Source organism: Pezoporus occidentalis, unplaced genomic scaffold, assembly GCF_034315485.1.
Source record: "Pezoporus occidentalis ecotype Australia unplaced genomic scaffold, CSIRO_AGI_Poc_V1 ctg24, whole genome shotgun sequence".
In the NCBI taxonomy this organism is placed as follows: domain Eukaryota; kingdom Metazoa; phylum Chordata; class Aves; order Psittaciformes; family Psittacidae; genus Pezoporus; species Pezoporus occidentalis.
In genome coordinates this window covers 663,166-684,521 of record NW_026914285.1, presented here as the reverse complement: position 1 = coordinate 684,521, position 21,356 = coordinate 663,166, and the positions used below count along the sequence as shown (strand labels likewise).

Genomic DNA, 21,356 nt, shown 5'->3' with positions numbered 1-21,356 from the left:
GACCCAGACCACTGAAGTGCATTATTTCATTTAGGCTTCATGTGTTGAGTTCTTAGGGTAATACCAAACCCCTTCAGCAGATTATCTAAGCTCCCTGCCCTAGGCGTGAAAGGGACGTGGATGCTGCAAGCTACACCTACAACATCCAGCAACCTATGAGTTGCTCTAATTGCTGAAAGAAGCATGTGCCTAACACCCTACTCCTACTACAGACTGAGAAACTACTTTTGAACAGGTGGGAAGGTGCTTTCGATAAGGATTCATGTTTCACAACTGAAGCTTAATTATTCTTGCTCAGATCCAGCCGCACCACTTCCCTATCACAGCATGGTCTACAGCCTCGTTTTCTGGCCGCTCGTCTGGAATGAAAGGAATGTTGACACCAATCCCCTGGTAGGAGGACACAGCACCCAAATCTTCCATCTCCCGGGAGAGTACTCTAAATACAAGGAGAAACAAACATCATTACCACCTCCCTCAGTGGCTGTATCTTTAAATGTAAGAGCCCAAGGCTGCTGTGTGTCATGTTGAGTCATTCCCCTCAGCGTGCTCAAAGCAGAGCTAGCAAGTGGGCTCAGGTCAGGTGAACTGTGGAACACAACTGCTTCCCTTTTAGGGAATGTTTCGAAGCACTCCGCCCTAGCAGGGTGGACGCACACACACAGAAAGACATCTTCCGCAGCACCTAGGAAACTTTACCAAAGAAAACTTGTTCTCTAACATTTATTTTTGCTTTTAGATCTGCATTTTGAGTTAACCCAGCTGTAGAGAGGTAGCTTTCTATTTTAATCTTCATACTTAGGCTGGGTCACACAAAACTACTGAGTAGTGGGTGTAGAAATTTCTCAGATTGAACTATTGCTTGCTTATTTTACATTATCTGAGAGGTCTTCTCTCTCTTATATCCAGTTATGGGACCATGCGTCCTTCATTTTCTTAAGTAAGTGTTGGTTTATTTTGTATCTTGTTACTGACTGTAAAATATTGTATGTAAAATTTCAAGTAGATGTGAAACATGACTGGCATATGTGCCTTGTCAGGCTCATGCCATCTTTTTTTATACCTGTGTGTAGAAAATAATTATTTCTAAAATACTTTTTGGTAAAAAATAATGTATTCTCCATGTTATTTCAATGACCCATGGCATTTGGACACATTCACTAACTGCAACAATAGCAGTTTTGTAAATCACAAGGCATCTGAGACAACAAAAAAGTGTTCTGTTTTCTTTTCCTGTAATGATTTTAACCAACTAGCCTGTTTCATCAAGTTTTCACAAAATAATTCTGACAGTTGCAGACCATTTCACCTGCCTATTTGACTTGTTTTATCCGGTTCATCTGAGTGATTAAAAAGTTTAAATTTTAATAAGTAACTAGGGGGGGGAGGGTTGGGGAGGTGGTGTTAACCTACCAGAAAAAAAAATAAAAAAATAAAGTTTTAATTTTATATAAAATGGCACTTTAAGGCCATTACTAACCACTCAGAGAAGCACTGAGGGTAGTGTATGGCTGTTGTTAGTGAGCTCTAGACACAGTTGTAGGACAACCTCCAAATGAACATGCAACTATACTCTCTGTGTATTCATATGAGGGACAATATCAGGCTCCAAGAGCACAGCTGGCACCACAAAATCTGTCTCTTTATATATTCTAATGAGATTTCCAGTCCCACATGTACTGAGACGCCCAACTGAAAGCAAAGTCATTTAATACATACAACATTTAAAGCTGATCCTGTCAACACACTTCACTGTGACTCTTCCTCATCACGTTTGGTATAAAAATGAAACCCATCTAATAGTAAAGTCAGCTTAGTGACCTTCACTGCTACAGTATCAGGCACAGTAGTCGTAAAGCCCTTAAATGTTAAAACATGAACAGCTGGGGTGAAACATAAGACTTAAAGGGTGACACATTAGATAAACAGGAGCCTGATGAGATAGGGTCATAAACTGTGTTAGTCACACTGTTTGAGAAATGATCTGCAGTGGCACTTGCCTCTCAGTGGGGACATTCACAGAATCATAGAATGTTTTGAGTTGGGAAGGAACAATCACCCTACCATGGGCAGGGGCACCTTCCACTAGAGCAGGTTGCTCCAAGCCCCATCCAGCCTGGCTCTGAACTTCCAGGACTGCCACAGCTTCTTTGCGTAACTTGTGCCAGTGTGTCACCACTACCATAGTAAAGAGCTTCTTTCTAATATCTAATCTAAATCTCCCCATTCAGTTTAAAGCCATTCCCCCTTGTCCTATCACTACCCTTGTAAAAGTCCCTCTCCTGCTCTCCTGTAGGCCCCGCTTAGGTACTGGAAGCTGCCATATGGTCTTCCCAGAGCCTTCTCTTCTCCAGGATGAACAGCCTCAGTCTGTCTTCATAGGAGAGGTGCTCCAGCCCTCTGATCACCTTCTTAGCTCTCCTCTGGACTCACTCCAACAGTGAGGTCCACATCCCTCTTGTGCTGGGGGCCCCAGAGCTGAACACAGTACTCCAGCTGGGGTCTCACAAGAGTAAAGATCACTGATGATATTTAGTAAGGTGTTGGCACAGCTTCATTCAACTTGTTACACTATTGCACATCTGGTACGTTACCTAGGAAAACCATTCTTGGGGCAAGCCTTGCTGGTGTGAAACTCAACATGCAGTAAGGGGTGAGTGTTACACTATCATGGGCTCCATGCTGCACAGTTAAAGCAAGGGTTAATTTTGAGGAGGGAGGGAAGAATACATGACACAAAATGGAAACAGGACTGAGGTAGTGACATTAGACAATGCTTTTGGGCAATTTGGATGCAGTGGTCTCATCAGAACCCTCATGTACCAATTGAAAATGACAGCTGCTCTGAACAGCAGTTCATGCATGTTTTACTGAGGCATGCTACACATGCATATACTTTGCCGTTTAAAACAAGCTCTACATAGTATTCCAGAGAGCCAGTGAATCAAGCAAGACTCCAAAGGCAAAACCCAAAGGGAAGTATTTAATATAAAAATGGACAAAATGAAGACAATAAAGTCATCACATGAACAGGAAGGGGAATGATTATCAAAGCATGAAAGCAGAGACAGAAAAGAAGGTTTTTTAACAGTAGCTGGTCAGCATTACAGATAGGTGAAGTCTTACACATTTTGTTTAGTGGTCCGTGTAGAAAACAGAGACAGAGATATTAATTCTGAGGGCTTGCTTTATTTATGTTTGCCTAGGCTGGGAGATGACACAGCTAAACAGCACTAAGGGATGGCAACTGTAGAAGTGGCCATGTCAATGTGTCTCCATTGCTCTCTAAGCCTTTGCAAATACACATCTTCATGGCCTGTCAAAGAGAAGTCATGATGCTGTACTGGAAATATGAGTTCCATGCATGTGGTGACAGAGCAAGACAAACAGGACACAGAATTCCCCATCCCACCACATGTCTATCTGTAATAAGGTGAGAAGTTCAGGTAAACACATTTTAAATGGTGTGGGAGGTTTTTGTTGTTCTTTGTTTTCTTTCAGATGTATGATAAAAGAGAATTCAAACTGGTTTATATTATAAGAGACTCTGGTCTCACAGAGAAGACACATGGATGAATGTAATACACAATTAAACATCTTTGCGTAAGGTTTTGTGATTCAAAGTGAATATCTATTAAGTCATGCGATGACAAGAGTTTGGATCTTCACTAGGGGAATTCAGTGGAAGGAAAACTCTGCCTCTGGGGTTCATAAAGACCAGGTTGTGTGGACTATAAAGTCAATTTTGGTACAAAGCAGTCACAGATGTGAGGACTCATCGGGAAAGGTCCTACATGAAGGTGTCTATTTTCTCAAAATCAATCTTGCTTCTTCTGATCCATTAAAACTTTCTTTTTCAAGTCTGCTATGCTTCTTAGAGTGACCTAAACTTAGATTCATGAATGATATGGCTCTATTGACTGGACCATCCCTGAGACTTTCACAGATGACCAGAAGAATTACTAACAGCCAACTGAGACTCTTAACTTTCAGACTCACTATTCCCACTTCTGTATAGTGGAGCTTGGACCCACAGGACGTCACTCAGCCTGCAGCTTAGTAGTCTGCTTCTGAGAAGAATTAGTGCGCATTTCCTTCTCAGCTGCTTACAATTGCAAATCCTTTAAACCTTCACTGTCTTCCTTTTTCTAGTCCTACCAGACAGCCACCCTTATGACAAAGCAGGAAAAGAAGAACTAAGGAAGTAGGTGGTATCAACTCATCTATTACTACTGTTTAGGAAGTTGCAACACCTGGTTTTGACACAGCTATTACTGCAGCAGCACCAACATATCAGATACCCCTTTCATGGTCTTCCTGGAAGCTTTCAAATTGTAGGCAGTTAGAATCTGGTTCATTGCACCAACTAGGTAAGGGAGCTTCAGGTTTGCAACCTTTAGAGACTTGTATCCTCTCCTTCAAGCAACTGCAGTTGTACCCTCAACCACAGTCCAGCTCCATGGAGAAACTGCATGAAGAACATGGATGGTGGCACAGGAGCAGACAGCAGATTCTAACTGACATAGCTGGAGCAGCCCTGTTTCCTCTGGGTCCTTAGTGAAGCACTGCAGCCCAATGCCACAAGACCAGTGGGTTCTACTCCTGGTTCTACTTACCAGGAGACACAGAAAAGAGGGTAATTGGGAAAAAACCGTAACTATCAGGCTTGTTGACAGTATATAACTGACTGCTCGGGTCTGAGTTTAAAATGAGAAATTAACAAACTCTAGCTATAAATCAGCTTTGGTTACATCTGAGCCGTCTAACTCTGGATTTCTTACCTTGCCATGGGGAAAGTTGCAGCAGAACTAGTCATGTTGCCACATGGTGTTCATACAGGAGGTAATTCTGTAGAATTGAAAGAGTAGAAAGAATACAATAACTACTGAAAAAACAGAGGACCACTCCCAATCAACTCCCAAATTAATATTACTAGGATAGATTAACTTGTAATTGAAGACTCTAGCTATTCCAGGAGGGCGGCGATCCTTTGAAAAGACTCTTTTCTAACATGTGCATATGTTATTTTGTCATTTAGGTGGCGCCACTTCTTGCATAAAATTTACTTTGCATAATTACAGGCAGTTTTGAAAAACATTTATTTGCAATCTTTGGTGCCTGCATACCACGTACATTTTCATTCAGTTGAGAACATCTGGTGTAGTCATTTAAATGGGACTAAGGATCGATTTCTGCAAATCCATGCGAAAAAGTCTGTAAGTCTTTGGATACTCATGAACAGAAATAATTATTCTGCTTCTAGGTCCTCCACAATTCATTACCACTTGTTTCCCAGGAGAAAACATCCCCACAGAAGAAAGCCGGCTGGGGCTGTGCGTACAAGCCTCAGATGCAAAGTCCAGCAATTTTCTTTAAAGTGCTGGTGAGAGCCAGTTTGTGCTAAGACAGCAGACTTTGCACTGCGACGCGTGCAGGTGCTCCACCCTGCCAGGCCAACCACAGCAGGGACAGGACAGACAGTACAGCTGGACAGGTTCTGCCTTCAACAACCTCAGAGCAATTTGCCAGGCTGTCTCTGTCCTTGTCCTCAAACTGAGTGGGTAAACTGCACTGTTCAAGGAATATACACAACTGTAATGCATCAGGGCATCTGTGTGATGAAGTAAACCTGTAACTTCCATTTCCAAGCAGATGAATTCAGTGGGAAAATTCTGGTTCACTGAATTCAGTGCATGGGAGTTCACACCACCTTCAGTTTTGGCGGCATTCTGATAAATCCGTGGTAGAGGTGAAACCTTTCCCTGGTTACTGCATACAGACGACAGCAAAAGGCAGCCTCCAAGTTCTGTTGTTTTGTGTCAAGGCCACCAGCTGAGATCATTAAAGACAGTAGACATGTTTACACAGCACGGAGAGGCCAAGGAACCGCAGGCAGCATCACGGCCTCAGGACACCACAGTGCCAACATGCTCGCTAGGTAGTGTGCTTGCCAAGAGACAGCTGCATGCTACTGTAAGCTAGATCGAAGGTAACTCTCTGAAGACTGCTCATGGCACAAAACATGGATACTTTGTGCTTGGAGATTTGGGGCTCCAAGGGAAGACATGGTAAGTTTCCTAGTTCATATGGGGTAACAGGAAGGAATATAAGCATAACGAGAACACATCAAATGTGGTATATGTAGGGGAATTAATAGGGCAAGAGACGTAACAGAGAAGGAAAATAATGATCTAACATACTGCATGTCATTTTTAGGGTTCAGGAAGACTTTTAGGTGCAGATTTGTATTTTGTAGGTGTTTCTCTCTCCTTTTCCATTAGATGCCAAAAATCCTTATCATTTTATCCATTGCCCATTTCCTTTTCCCCTGTGTTATTTCTTCCCATTTTCTGAGTATTTGTAAAACTCAGTTTCTCAGAAGTTCATTTTTCATACATTCCAGGCTGTAAAATATAGGAGGCAATTGTTGCTCTCTCTCACAGATGTGAAGACAGATCTAAAATAGAAGTAAAAATGTTGAATGGCTGATGTTTTTTCATGTATAGACAGATCTCATTATAAAATTATAAAGAATTGTCCTTCCTAGATACATAGTTCAATTAATACTGGATATATTTAGTTTTCAGAGCACCTCTCCCACAAACAAATGCCAAGGTAAAATAGGAATATCCAGTTGTTATATAATGGGAGGATACTTATGAAAAGCAGAGCTACATTCAGCAAAGCATTGTTCATTTAGATGGATGAGTTGAGAGATGTAATTAATTCTAATTTTAATGTGAATTTGTACATGTGTGGTTTAGAAGCCATACGAATAGCTAAGTTAGTTAGCTTTTTAACTTGAGTATGCAGAGTGTGCAACCTGATTGTTTTGGTAGACATGGCAGGCCTGGTTTTACTAGTCTGTTAGCTGTACAACTCCTTGGCTCACAACAGCTTTGCATGGCATAGAAGGGAGGTGATATCTGCCTTCCTTCGTATGACTAAGTTACTCTGTCATGAACTTAGTGTATACAAATTAAGATGAAGGACAAGATTCTTCATTCCACCCACGAGAAGGAGTAACTCATTTGAAGAGAGAAATATTTCAGACATAGCTTGAAGGGCATTTTGAACTAGCACAGACATGTTCATTTGGTGACAAACACTCCTCTAAGGTCTACATACTCCCACCTGGTCTGTTACATAGGAGAATGCTACCTATTAATTTACCAGACTGGATTTCTCCTTCAGATTACAAAGTGATGGGAAATGCATGGATGTGATACAAAAAAATCTTCTACAAGAATACAGATCAAAATCCCCAGAGAAGAAAGAAATCTGGCCTCTACATAGTTGTTACGTTTGGCATTTGTTATATTCAAAGCATGATGTATGCTCATTGCACAGCAACTAGTTGCACAGTGCAACCAGTCCTTTTTATTTCACATTTTAATTTCCCACACAGAAAGAAGAGCTAATGAATAGGTTCTGCTTCTTTCACACTAATAGCGTCTGCCTTCACCAACACTTCTTCCACTTACGAAGCTGTTCTTTATAATAATACAATTTCCCAGCTTTCTTCTGCCATCATTGTCCAGCTCCCAGTGAGACCTATGGCATGACACAGAAGATGTGGTAACAGTTTATCTGACATGTTCTTTTTCTTCCAGAGTTAATACCCAATTTAAAATACACAGAGGTCAACTTAAGCTCACAAGTTGTCAGTAGCCAGAAAATGAAGAGAAATCTACACTTCAAGCAACTGAGAGTCTTATGCCTTGCAAAAGTGTAATTAGTCTGAGGCCATTAATGTCTTCACTTTGGGAAGATATCTTCAGCCAGGTTTCAGAGAAAGGCACAACTACCTTCAGTACTGAGGCACCTTTCTGAGGAACTCATGGAACAGATTTTTCCCACAATGTTCAAGCCATAGCTTTTGAAGCAAGCAGGTGGCTCAGCATTTGTGAGTTGACATTCAAGAATTGTCTCTCTCTTTAAAACCATCAATCAAAAGTATTTACAGAATCATGATTCATGATTCTATGAATCAAAAGTATTTACAGATTTAGTAATTGCCACTAAACAGACTTGGCTCTTGGGTACAGGCACATCTCTGACTAGCACTGTAAACTTCAAAGGCTTTCTATGTCAGCCTGCACTTTAGCACATAAGGTTCCATCTCTGTGAGGAGGGTGACAATCAAGTTCTCGGTGCAGCAAATTTTTTAACTGATAAACTAAATTTATGAATTGAGTCAAACCAAGAAGCTCTAAAACAATCGCCAATTTACACATATTCACTGTTTCTTAAAAGGACTAGTTGTTTGACTTGTAACTTGTATTTTACCTTGACAAGTAGTGCGTCATTTTTTGACTTGGTCCAGGGACTAAACTTTCAGGATATGCTGGGAATCTCTCTGTTTATCAGGCTCAATTAAAAAAGGTGCATGTTCAGCATTTATGTAGCGTTTCAACAGACTTTATTTTCTGCTTAAGTGATTTAGTTTTGCCTGGATACACATATCCCACTCTTTCTTTGTTGCGTAGAACTGTAATTGCACAGAAAGAGGGACAGATCATCAGCCAAGGTGTGATACATCCATTAAACAAGTCATTTCAAAAAACCTTAAATAAATGAAGTATTCTGTAAGTAAAATCAGATTCTCACCTACTTTAAACGTTAAGCTGCCAGGCTAAATGAGAAACAAACATAGTATCTGTTAATAAAAAGAAATGCTGACAGCAGCAAACAAAATAGCATAGCCATTAGAAACGCCAGAAGCCTTCAGACTTCTGTACCCACCAAAGATTCAGATTCAGGGGAGGTTTTTATGTCTTAACTGCCATAGGAGAGCTAAGCAATTTTTCAGATGAGAAGGATGAATACTAAAGAATCTGCCAACAAATTTCAAGATCCAGATCCTTAAAGCATTATGTTTGATTAAAAGTTTAATACTAACTAAATGAGAAGATACAGCAGTGCAGTGCAAAAGAAGACAGCAAGTTACAGGATTTCTTAACAGAGACTGTCCAGCACAAAGACACAGGAGGTCAGTGCCCATTTAGAGGACTGTCTAAAGTAAATGAGTCAGGGCATACATTATCTTTGAAGTCTGTTGGTGACCTTTCTGAAGTCCAGTTTTGGGTAGATCCAAAACTGTGAAATTGTAAACACAGTCCCAGATATGGGTGAAGGTGCACCCACAACTTCAAATGCCTGAGCAACTCCAGTCTTGCAGATACAACTGACAAGGCTCCTTGTAGTCAGCCTGTGAGACAACTGTGGGGTCAGCACGTGGCAGGTCAAAGGGCCTGCAGTATTTGCACGTGTTCCTGAGAGCACTCTTCAAATGCAAAGGCACAGGCAACACAGATGTTATCACCTAGAGCTGACAACCACAAGTGGAACAAAGCATTAGTCAGAATTTGATGTCATATAATTTGCCTGGTATAAGCATGAGAAAGACCTTGCCCCAAAATGTCAGATACATCATCTACAATATTCTTGAAAAACAAAAGCCAGCTATGACAGAGAACACGTAAGGGAAGAGAAAGGATGGATTAATATTCCTAAGAACCGGTGGCTGAACTGGTGGCCCACAGGTCAAGCATTAGAGTACACAAGGTTGTCCTAACTCACCACCTTTTGTGCAGAAGTTCTGGAGGAGACAAGGTGTGACAGCTGGTGAAAACTGGTACCTCCCTCTGCATCTCTGTATTGCACTTTGTCAGGAGAGCCCCAGACATGGGAGCCAGCCTTCACCATGGAAACACTGGGATTACCAATGCAAGTCCACCCATCACATACTGCCACGGGTATCTAAGTTTTCTTGTCTCTCTCACAAGCCTCCTCTGAAGGGCAGCACCGAGATCTGAGTTAAGACTTCTAGTCAGGAATCCCCTGAAAGATCCTCTTTGTTGACAACAGAGGGAGTCCTTTGTGATTAAATTCTTAATTTTGTTCACCATAATTATTAACTTATAGCTAGGGAATGTGAAGTCCTTTCCTCAAGGCATTTTCCTTGGGCAAAGTAGACAGATTTTTAAGGTTTTAAAAAATGTTTTCTGATATATTGGGATTCAGCCAAATATCTTTACATAATTTCCCAAAACACTGAGCAACAAAAACTTCTATTAATAGGAATGAAACATACAAGCAACCTGAAATCCCCAGGCTGAGTAAACTAAAACTTCCAGTCACTTCCGGAGTTGTTGTGGTGACACTGTATCCCTTGCAGTGAACATCTTTCTCTGCTGATGTTAATAAAACATTTACCTAAACAAACGTATTTATGCTATTCTTTATTATTGGGATTGTAGACACTCCATATAGCAGCCTTCCAGTACCTAAAGGGGGCCTACAAAAATTCTGTAGAGGGACTTTTTATAAAAAGTAGTGATAAGACAAAAGGGAATCGCTTTGAAAGAGGATAGACTTAAGATTAGATATTAGGAAGAAATTCTTCACTGTGAGGGTGGTGAGGCACTGGAACAGGTTGCCAAGAGAAGCTGTGGCTTGCCCTGTCCCTGGAAGTGTTCACATCAGGTTGGACAGGGCTTGGAGCAACCTGGTCTAGTGGAAGGTGTCCTTGCCCATGGCAATGTGGTTGGAACTATATGATTTTTTGGGTCCCTTCCAAGCCAAACCATTCTATAATTCTATGAGTTTAGGAGAGGTTATAAATCAAATAAAGTTTACTAAAACATCAAAACTATGAAGATAATCCCATTTCTTAATACTGTCATGGCTGAACTGTATTACACTCCGCAGAGGCTATAAATAGCTGTTGAAAGCAGCTTTGTTTATTGTTAAGCAACGAATTTGGAAGGGGGAGGGATTCCTGTCACAAGGCAGGATATAGGGAAGGAAAAATAACGGTGTATTTCTGTTGTTGTCTTTATTCTGTAATTTTATAATCCAAGTAGTTGATGATGCTACTTTCTTGGCAGCAGAACAAGCAGCTATTGTAACTAGAAGAAGCTAGACAATTTTCATATGAAACATAAAGTATATGCTTTCTGAAATACTGCAGCAAAATTCAATGTTATAATAGATATCCGTGGAAAAATCCCTTACACATGAAACAACGATGAACAGAACTGGACAAACGAACATCTTCAGCTTTCTCATGGGCAAAGTCATGACACTGTAGTCCTACACATTTTCCTATGAAGTTGGTGGTGATGTCACAACTCAGAGCTACTGCAGGACACGATCTGAGATCAGCCATGTCTAATCCTGTCATCTGTATACACCTCCCTGTGAGCGAAGGGCAATGGCAAGGCTGGGCCTTCATTGCCTATATAACAACAGCTTTTTTAATTAACACTTACAGCAAAAAAGTGTAAAGTCACTTGAAAAACATGACTTTCTTGCTGAAATATGGCATACAGAGAGACCAATGGGATATATTTATTTCCCAGTAGTCACACATTGCAGATACATCTCTCTTTTGCCATATTCTCTTCTGGCCTCCTCCCTCTCCCCAAATGAATGCATTTGCAAAATTAGAAAGGGAGAGAGGGCAGAGAACATCAGCTGACAGGTTCCTCTGTAACAATGGTTTTAAAATTGGGAAAGCCAGTAAACTTTTTGTTTCAAGATAGAGCTTGGCATAGAGTAATATATAAAATGCAGGAGTTCTGAATTTTTTTATAAATGCATTCCCTTTGGTTTCCTCCAAATTGTGCAGTGTGTCAAGGTTTCATAAGAAGGATGTACACCACTCACGCTCCAGAAATTGTATCTAGCTGTAGAGATATTGCTACAGAGTGACAATCCAAGGACTTCTGCAGGAGCAGAAGTCTTTCTAGTCCAGGGCACCAAGCTTTTTACTAGGAACTGTGACAGATGAGCTGCCTAGTTTGCAGCACTGAAACCTGGTACCTAGAACTGTCTGGAGTTAGTACCTGCCTCCAAGATAAAGCCAGATACTGCAGGTTCTGGCTTCACACAATTCAGTCTTGCAATTCATCCTCAGATAGTTCAGGTTCATCTTTAAAGCAGTGAACAGACTAGTAATTTATAGCCCAAATGCTCCAATTTTTTTCAGAAACATATCATAACCATTCAGTATTTATGGAAAACAAAACAAAACATAACATCAAAAACCTCTGAAACCTAGCGTTCTAACTTCTAGGTATCTTCTATAATTACCACTATCATTAACCTAGAAATCCAAACTCCCACCTCCCAGTGCAAAAGACCCACAAGCAAGCAAAATTCCTATCTAGGTTGTTAAACAACGTAAGGCAGCCTCCCTGAGAGAACCTCTTCTCCCTGTGCTGCGCTACGTGCTGACCTTGGTTACACGCCACAGATCCTGTGAGCGTCTACACATCCTGTTCTTACAGGCAACACCAAGTGTGGCTCCTGTTAGTGCTCACCTGCCACACAGCTCTAGAAAGAGACTTAGCAGCATATCTCCAAGGGCTTGTGCTGATGGATGCCACTTGCCAGGATCACAAGCGCAGGACTATAGTTAGCACAGACAGCACTTGCGAGCTCCAAGGCTGCAGAGAAGACCAGAGACCTAAAACAGTATCTCTAAAAAATAGAATACACATCTATGTGCTCCAATAAACACACTGAAGGAATAAAATACGAATTTACTAGTAAATCTGATTTTTTAAAAGTAATTTCTCCACTACTGTAATGTACCTACAGACAAAATATTGCAGGGAGTACAGCAGTTTCAAACTGATACAAGAATTTCTTAAACAGCAATTCAATTTCATTACTATATCTCAAGAAATAAAATTAACAGCATAATTAAGGCTTACACAACTCCTTATTTCCACTTTGCTGAAACTAAAAGTAATCATTGTATACATAAAACTATATTAAGATATAGCCTTTCCTTCCAAACCCCATGCAAAATTATTTTAGGTCTTTATAAATAACTACAATTCACAGAATCACAAAATGGTTTTGGTTGGAAGTAACATGAAAGATCATCCAGTTCCAATCTCCCCACCATGGGCAGGGACACCTTCAACTAGATCAGGTTGCTCAAAGCCCCATCTAACCTGGCCTTGAATACTGCCAGGGACAAAGCATCCAAAACTTCTCTGGGCAACTTGTTCAAGTGTGTCACCACACTCACAGTTAAGAATTTCTTCCTAACATCTAATCTGAACCTAGTTTAGAACCATTCCCCCTTGTCCTATCACTACATGCCCTTATAAAAAGTCTCTCTCTAGCATTTTTGTAGGCCCCCTTTAGGAACTGGAAGGCTGCTCTAAGGTCTCCCCAGAGCCTTCTCTTCTCCAGGCTGAACAATCGCAACACTCTCAGCCTGTCTTCACAGGAGAGGTGCTCCAGCCCTCAGATCATCTTTGTGGCTCTCCTCTGGACTTGCTGTAGCAAGTCCATACCCTTCTTATGTTTGGGGCCCAGAACTGAATGCCATACTGCAGGTGGGGTCTCATGAGAGCAGAGCAGGGGGAAAGAGTCACCTCCCTTGACCTGCTGGCCACACTTCTTTTGATGAAGTGCAAGATGCCATTGGTTTACTGTTTTCTGAATTCGGAGAAAGCTACAAATATATAATGGTATCCTTCTTAAAGCAGGATCACAACAGGAAACAGAACTTTTTCAATAACTGAATTCACACTTTGGAAGCCTCTTCTGCAAGAGCAGATGACTATAAATCTCATCACATTCAAAAGACAGTAGAAATCTCTCACTAAAATCTCAGTCCTTTGACTAAGGCTTCTATTAAGCTGTTCTAGACACATAAACAATATACATTTATGCAATTTTTTCCTCACTCCTATGGAAAATTATGTATGAAGAATTTCAAAGCAGCAGGGACAAGCACTGAGAATATATGATGGATATCATACAGTTAAGATTGGTGCATTCACTTCTCACCTAGATCTCTAGCTCGCCCTTCCACACATACCATTGCTCAAAATGTTAACTTCCCTTAAGCCAAATGTTTAAATACATATTATCTGAAAAATCTGTAGATTTCAGCTATTACAGGAATAATTTTTGAATGAAATTGTTCATTTCCCCCCTCTTTATCAGCAGTTTTCGTTATGCTCTTAATGTAAACCAGAAACTGCAGAATTATTCAGCACAGATGGCACAGCAATAAAAATCTGGACATTTTTCATGTGAATGTCTGTCTTTGGACCTATTTTATAAGCATATGGAATAGAAACCACTACATACTGCAGTATGGTAACACTTGATAGTGATAATTGAGAATGACTGTTACTTGAGTATAATGTCAAGGGTTGTTTGACATAAAAGAAATGTCTTGAAACAGGTTATCTATCTTGGCACCATACTTAACTTGTTCTACTTCATCTGGTACAGTAAGAAATCCATCTGCTGATTTTAAATATCTTCGGTGTTGAGGCTCAGGATGGTGATCTCAAGGACAAAACATCTGAATCTCTCTTCCAGTCAGCTGAAAGGAAGGAGGGGGTTTAACTTATGGGAATTAAACTTTTCTACAAGATGGACTTGCACTACGGAAATTAAATTCTGCCCTCCTAAAAGAAAAATACATCTTGCTATATGAATAAGCATGTACTACTATTATTTTGGAATAAGAAAGAAAAAAAAGAAGATTTAGAAACCATTTTAGGCCAGCAAGTCACAAGAGTTACAACAACAAAGACAATGCAGCACTGTAAAGAGATAGCCAAGTTAACTTTAAGCTGGCTGGTCATGTATTAGACATTTATATTAGAAGGCTATCCATGACAGCAGGGAATGGAGTGTTAACCAGCTTACCTGCTGAGAGCCAATTACTCAATACCAAAGTCATGTATTGCACTCCTGATACCTCAATGGCTAAGTTAAAGCTAGTTCAAATTATTCCAGTGCATTATTTCTAAAGAATTTTTAACAGCAGTTTTTGAGATTGTAATGCGCCTCACAATGACAATTCCTACATATTCTCTACAGTTTTAAAAAGAAAATGGGGGTTAGTCCAAACTTGAAAAGGTCCCTCAAATTAGGAGGTACCAATTGCCGCAAATCAAGAAGGATCTGAAATACACTTCTAGGAAAATCATTTTATTCAGTCTCTCAAGTTGAAAATTACATTTTTTAAGTGATTGTTATGAAATTTCTCATATAGTATTTGCATATATACAGCTTCCTTACATTTTTAAATGACTTCTCATTGATTCCTGGTGTTAGAATAATTTAGTTTATTGTATAGCTATCAGATGATAATTTTAAAAAACCTGACAGAACTCAGAACCATTTTCAAGTCATGAGCTATCTAATTTTTTTTTTCCATCTGTCCAGCCCAACTAAATCCGAACTTACTCTCAAAGAATAATTGTCACACTGTTGTGCTTCTATAGCATTAAGCACAACTGTACTTCAAGAATCTCTGGGAAGAACTGAGCTGGCACTATTGAGCACAAATTATATTATAAAAAAATGACCTTCCATTAGATGTTAGCAATAACTAGAAAGTGAAAAACATAAAGCTTTTAAAGAATAATATTCTAAGATTCCTCCTGTGTACCAGTACACAAAGAGTTGTGGTCAATGGCTCAATGTCCGGCTGGAGACCAGTAACGAGTGGTGTCCCTCAGGGATCGGTGTTGGGACCGGTCTTGTTTAACATCTTCATCACTGACATGGACAGTGGGATTGAGTGCGCCCTCAGCAAGTTTGCCGATGACACCAAGCTGTGTGGTTCGGTTGATACGCTGGAGGGTAGGAATGCCATCCAGAGGGACCTTGACACACTTGTGAGGTGGGCTGATGCCAACCTCATGAAGTTTAACCATGACAAGTGCAAGGTCCTACACGTGGGTCAGAGCAATCCCAGGCACAGCTACAGGTTGGGCAGAGAAGAGATTCAGAGCAGCCCTGCGGAGAAGGACTTGGGGTGCTGGTTGATGAGAAAATGAACATGAGCCGGCAGCGTGCACTCGCAGCCCAGAAAGCCAACCGTATCCTGGGCTGCATTAAAAGGTGCGTGACCAGCAGGTCGAAGGAGGTGATCCTGCCCCTCTACTCTGCTCTCGTGAGACCTCACCTGGAGTATTGTGCGCAGTTCTGGTGTCCTCAACATCAAAAGGACATGGAACTGTTGGAAAAAGTCCAGAGAAGGACCACGAGGATGATCAGGGGACTGGAGCACCTCCCATATGAAGACAGGCTGAGGAAGTTGGGGCTGTTCAGCCTGGAGAAGAGAAGGCTGCGTGGAGACCTCATAGCAGCCTTCCAGTATCTGAAGGGGGCCTATAGGGATGCTGGAGAGGGACTCTTCATTAGAGACTGTACTGACAGGACAAGGGGTAACGGGTTAAAACTTAAACAGGGGAAATTTAGGTTGGATATAAGAAGGAAATTCTTTCCTGTTAGGGTGGTGAGGCACTGGAATAGGATGCCCAGGGAGGTTGTGAATGCTCCATCCCTGGCAGTGTTCAAGACCAGTTTGGACGAGGCCTTGGGTGATATGATTTAGTGTGAGGTGTCGCTGCCCACAGCAGGGGGGTTGGAACTAGATGATCTTAAAGTCCTTTCCAACCCTAACGATTCTATGATTCTATGATTGCAGTTTTTCTTGTTCAGTTAAAACTGAGCACACAACTGATGCTTACTATTCTACTGCTCTAATACAGGTTATTTAAAATACCTCACATAAGGTCAGTGAAGATTTTGGCTAGGATTTCTGCAAGTTCTGAGTACCTGCCATTCCTCTGAAACCTAAACTTCTGGTATGTGAGATTTCTAAAGAGCCAGTCTGTGACATCTGACACAGATCTTGCTGTAGGCTGTAGTTGCAGCAGTGGTACTTCTCCTTAAAACACTGAACCCCAAAATAAAGCAAGATCAGAAGCAGACATATCCTGGTGAATCAGGATGCTTGGAAATGCTCTTGGAATACTACAGATCAGACGTGAATAATTGCAGGATCCAACAGATCTCATATGCTCCTAAAAATAAAACCTGGCCTGTTCCACAGCTCTACCAAAAAGTCAGCTTCCACTACAAGGTGCCTGCTGTCAAATTAGTTGCCCCTTGAGGAACCAAATTATATGCTTCATAATCTATGTTTAAACCCTTGCTGCTACATGATCAAGCTATTAACACCATCCACTCACACATTCTTTGAGAGTTGGGACAATTCCACAATTACTACACTCTGGCTGGTGTTAAATTTCAGAGCCATTTACTCTGTATTAATTACATCATGTGAGAGTATGGTATGACTAAGCTCTTACTGACATTACCCACAGTACATAATACATGCATAGGACCTCAGTGACAGAGTATTTTTTTTATGCCATACTTTGACAACTATTAGTGCTACAGTTCAGTAATTTCTAAACTAGTGAAACAGCAGCTAGTTCACGGTTACTATTAACTTCAGCTTTAAGTACTCATGATAGAGAGCATTATATAAAATCTCATTATTACTCTGCTTCCTTTTATTATTCCACTCTGCCTGTGCTGTGCCTCCTCTTCTGCAGGTGATAATAAGAACATGAAGAGGGACTAGGAATGACATGTAATAGTATATAAAAAGGCGAGTTTGAAAGTACGAGGCCTAAAATTGCTCTTCACTGGTGTCTTACATGTCTTTGCTTCTTGCCATATTATAAGCAGCAAATGCAAGCTCTTAATCATCTTTCTTAGCTCCCATCCAGTGAATTTAATAAGAATACTGGAGTACCTTAATTTGATTTCCTGAGACAGTGTGAAATGGAAACATTAAAAAAAAAGAAGAGCGTAATGACATTTCCTCTCTGTGCTACTTTCATATCAACATGTCCTTACCTGTAAAAGGTTTAAATATTCATGTCCTATTTTAATAATCAAAGAAACTCTTTACGCCATCAATGATTTCTTATTAAGATGAAAATAAGAATAATATCTGATCTTCTGGCAGAGCCTGAATGCACTTCCTTAATTAGCTAGACTTCACCTAACATCTGACAAGACTTCCCTCATCATAGGTAAACTGATTTAGAATTTTCTTCTGAATTTACATTTGTAGTCAGCAATAAGGGGCTAGAATTGTGTGTTACCCACCAAAATCATATTATAATTTTTGCCACTAAAAATGAGCACACATTCTCCTTAACAACAGGAAGTATGAATCCTTCGGTTTAGTTGCTTAATCACTATTTCATTAACTGGCTGTGACACCTGAATTCCTTTTGATGCTAAAATGAAATGTTCCATGCTAGTCAAGCAGAACAGTATTTCACAGATTCAAGAATCCACTTCTGACTGCTCATTAGGTGAGATTTACTTCATGCTTTCTCTATCACCAGTTCATAGGTTTTGCATTACCTCCCTTCATCTTTTAAATACATACCTTACAAAATGTAAATCTATAAAGTATCTACGGTGATTACCACATCTCACCTGTTGCTGTCATCATATGGCCCAAAATTAACCTTCAAAGTGCTTCTTTGCTATCTCAGCTTGAGTAACAAAATCCTTGAGACAAGCACCAAGGCTTGCCTTCAATTTTAGAGAGCTTGCTTTCCTTGCAATCAATAGCAGATTGCATTATTAATATTACTAAGATTAACATTATTAATATTTCTTTTTCAAACCTTCAGTTGTATTGAGCAGAACTTTGCTAAAGCCAGCAGATGTCTCAGTTCAAACTGAAGGAGAACTGCATTTCACGGTAGCAGCTTTACTATCTTCATCATGCATTTTGGCAGGCCAGCCATGGATGTAGTTACAGGCACACTGTGAAGACTCAGAGAAAGTAAATAGGTACAGATGTTTTCCACCCACATTCAAAAGAGCAAATGCTCCCAAAGGGGCTGAACATATATGCTGGTCCTTACTCAGCACAGTTAACTTCCGTAACATATATTCAGTTATTTCAACTTCAGCAGGACTGTTCAGTGTATTAGTTTAAAACTTCAGCCTGAGATTTGTTTAAATTAACTAATCCAGCTAAATATAAATGGAGTGTATGGCATTACCAGAGTATTGCTACACAAATCTGAAATGTTCCATCTTCTGAATAATTAAAACAAAGATACAATGTAATTATAGGCCAATGACCATCTGACTAAAGCTTAACTTAGGACAATTACTGCTCTCTACATTTTCATTATTTTTATTTCCATAGCTTAGATACCCAAAAGATACTAACTATAACCTGGCCAGAATAGTGTTCCACTGTCTCTGTTGAGCACCCAGATGCCAGAAGGTCCATTTTCCTTGTTATTTCTTAAAAGTTGAGTTTCCAGTCAAATTCCTTTACCTGCAGCTCAAAGGTCTGCTGCTCCTTCCACAGAGAATAAAAGTGTCCCTGATGCCAACCTTCCCCCAGTGATACAAATCAGCCAACCCTGGCAGCTCTGCTTCTGCCGGCAGAGCTGCAGCAGTGCCCAGCCGCAGGGGCGCCTTACTCCCGAGTGGACCGTATCAGACTGGAGGCTAAGCATGGATCCCAGAGTGCAGCTTCCCCAGAAAGGGAAGCGAACAGTGTGCCCTCACACGCGCTCCAGGCCCCACCGCACTCACCAAGCGCTCGGTTTACTTCCCCGAGACACTGTATGGACCACATCCCCGCCTCAGGCCACATTCTGCCTAGGTACACCTCCATCCTTCTCCAGGTCAAACCCGGCGCTTTGCAGTAACCACAAACCTGAAAACATTTTGAGGATTTTTTGAGGAGTTGCAGATTTCCTCTACAAAGATGGAGATTCCCTTTTCACAAGATGTCACATGGAAAAGACAAGAGGTAATAGGCACAAGTTATTCCTGGGGAGATTGCAACTGAACATAGAAGGAAAATTTTTTCACAGTGAGAACAATTATCCACTGGACTAATCCCCCCAGGGAAGTGATGGATTCCCCAACGCTGGGCACTTTAAGATTTAACTGGACAGGGCGCTGGGATATCTAGTCTAGGTCAATGACCCACCTAGTAAGGCTGGACCAGAGGACCCTTCAGGTCCCTTCCAACCTGTATTATGTGATTCTGTGGCCGATTTATTTTTGTTGCTGTTGTGTTTGGGTTTTGGTTTATTCCGTTCGAGGTTCTTCATTTGGTTTTGTTGCTGCGGCTGGAATGATTTCTGAAAAGACCACTTGCATTTTCTTCTCTGCCAACTCTTGCTGAGATCTCTGGCAGCCTACAGAATTCTACATGGCCTCGCACGGGGTCACGCTGAAGGCTCAAAAACAGGTGCTCTTAACTACACGTAACTGCATTTTTAATTGCAGCTGGTTCGGAACGCACGCTCGCCTGCCGCGCTCCGCTCCGCACATGGCCGCCAGCGCAGGGCCGGCAGGGCAGCCCGCGCCCGCTTCCCCCTCAGCAACCCCCCACAAGGTTAACGCCCAGACGTGACCGTTCCGCTTTCCAGGCGCGGATCTGAACTGGCCGCAGTCACGACCACGACCACGACCACGACCACGACCGCGCCCCACGGCCAACAGCACCCGCGCCGGGCCGGGGCGATGACAAGACCACCCCACACCCCCGCACCCCTCAGCAAGTAATGGCGGCCACACCCGCCACGCCGGGCGACCACTCCCCTTCGGCGGGCAGCCCCGCTGGGCACTGCCGGCGCAGGTCACGTACCGCGCGCAAACGGTGGCTCCGCCCATTCCCGTCCGGCCACAGCCCACGCTGCGGCAGCGCCACCTGCTGGGCGCGCTGCGGGCACCGCCTCGCCTCTGGCGCAGCAGGGCCGAGCTCGGCGGGGTGGTGCTGCCAGCGGCCGGGCCGGGCCCTGCCCTCAGCGGCGGTTTTGCCCAGCCTGCCGCCTCGCCGTGCTGTGCGCCAGGGGCGGGCTGCTGCGCCGTGCCGGCTGGTTACCGACTGCGCTTCTGTCCCTTGTACGGTAGCGGCATGGCCGACGGGACCGCGTGGCTCCCGGCGCGCTGGGCTGAGGGAAACCGCCGTCCTGCTGCTCCGTCCTCCCTGAGGAGCCCTGCGCCCATAGCCGGACGAGGCATCCCGGGTACGGCCATGGGAAAAGGCCATTGTCAGCAAAGCGCACTTAGGGGAGATTCAGGACGGGCAAGTGACACCGTTTTCTGTGGAGCAAACGACTTCAGTACGTGACTGGTTGCGTCGGTATTTGCATGCTTCCAGTCAGGTCAGTACAGTTTAAGACTCGTATGCAGAGGAGAGTCACTGCTGGTTCAACCAGGAATATGGTTGGGGGGGGGTTGACCCACTTGTCACCCACCGTAATGTTTAAAGCAACGTGGTCTGGCGGAAGGTGTCACAGCCTGTGGCAGGGTTGTTGGAACTCGATGGTCTTTAGCGTCTCTTCCAGCCAAAACCCTTCTGTGATTCTGTGAAATGTCAGAGACCCTAGAGAGTCAAATATGTTTATAGTTAATTCCATTAAGTCAATACACCTATTCCTGAAGTGAAAGAAATACTTTCCTACTACAGATTTAAGGCTTTCAAGTAAGATTACCAGATTTACAGC

General features: G+C 42.1%; 2 long non-coding RNA genes across 3 annotated transcripts; both read right to left on the bottom strand.

Annotated features, from left to right (window-relative positions):
• Window positions 1-2,962: 2,962 nt before the first annotated feature.
• Window positions 2,963-5,530, bottom strand: LOC134165390 (uncharacterized). Its single transcript, XR_009965511.1, has 2 exons — window positions 4,782-5,530; window positions 2,963-4,154 (listed from the first exon to the last, which is right to left on the bottom strand). It is a non-coding gene; the product is annotated as an uncharacterized LOC134165390 (long non-coding RNA).
• Window positions 5,531-5,561: 31 nt separating this feature from the next.
• LOC134165389 (uncharacterized) lies at window positions 5,562-19,449 on the bottom strand. 2 transcript variants are annotated; one of them, XR_009965510.1, is made up of 5 exons: window positions 19,055-19,449; window positions 16,565-17,393; window positions 14,249-14,365; window positions 9,042-9,331; window positions 5,562-6,457 (listed from the first exon to the last, which is right to left on the bottom strand). It is a non-coding gene; the product is annotated as an uncharacterized LOC134165389 (long non-coding RNA). The 2 variants fall into 2 exon arrangements; XR_009965509.1 differs by lacking the exon at window positions 5,562-6,457 and having other exon boundaries at window positions 7,907-9,331.
• Window positions 19,450-21,356: the final 1,907 nt, after the last annotated feature.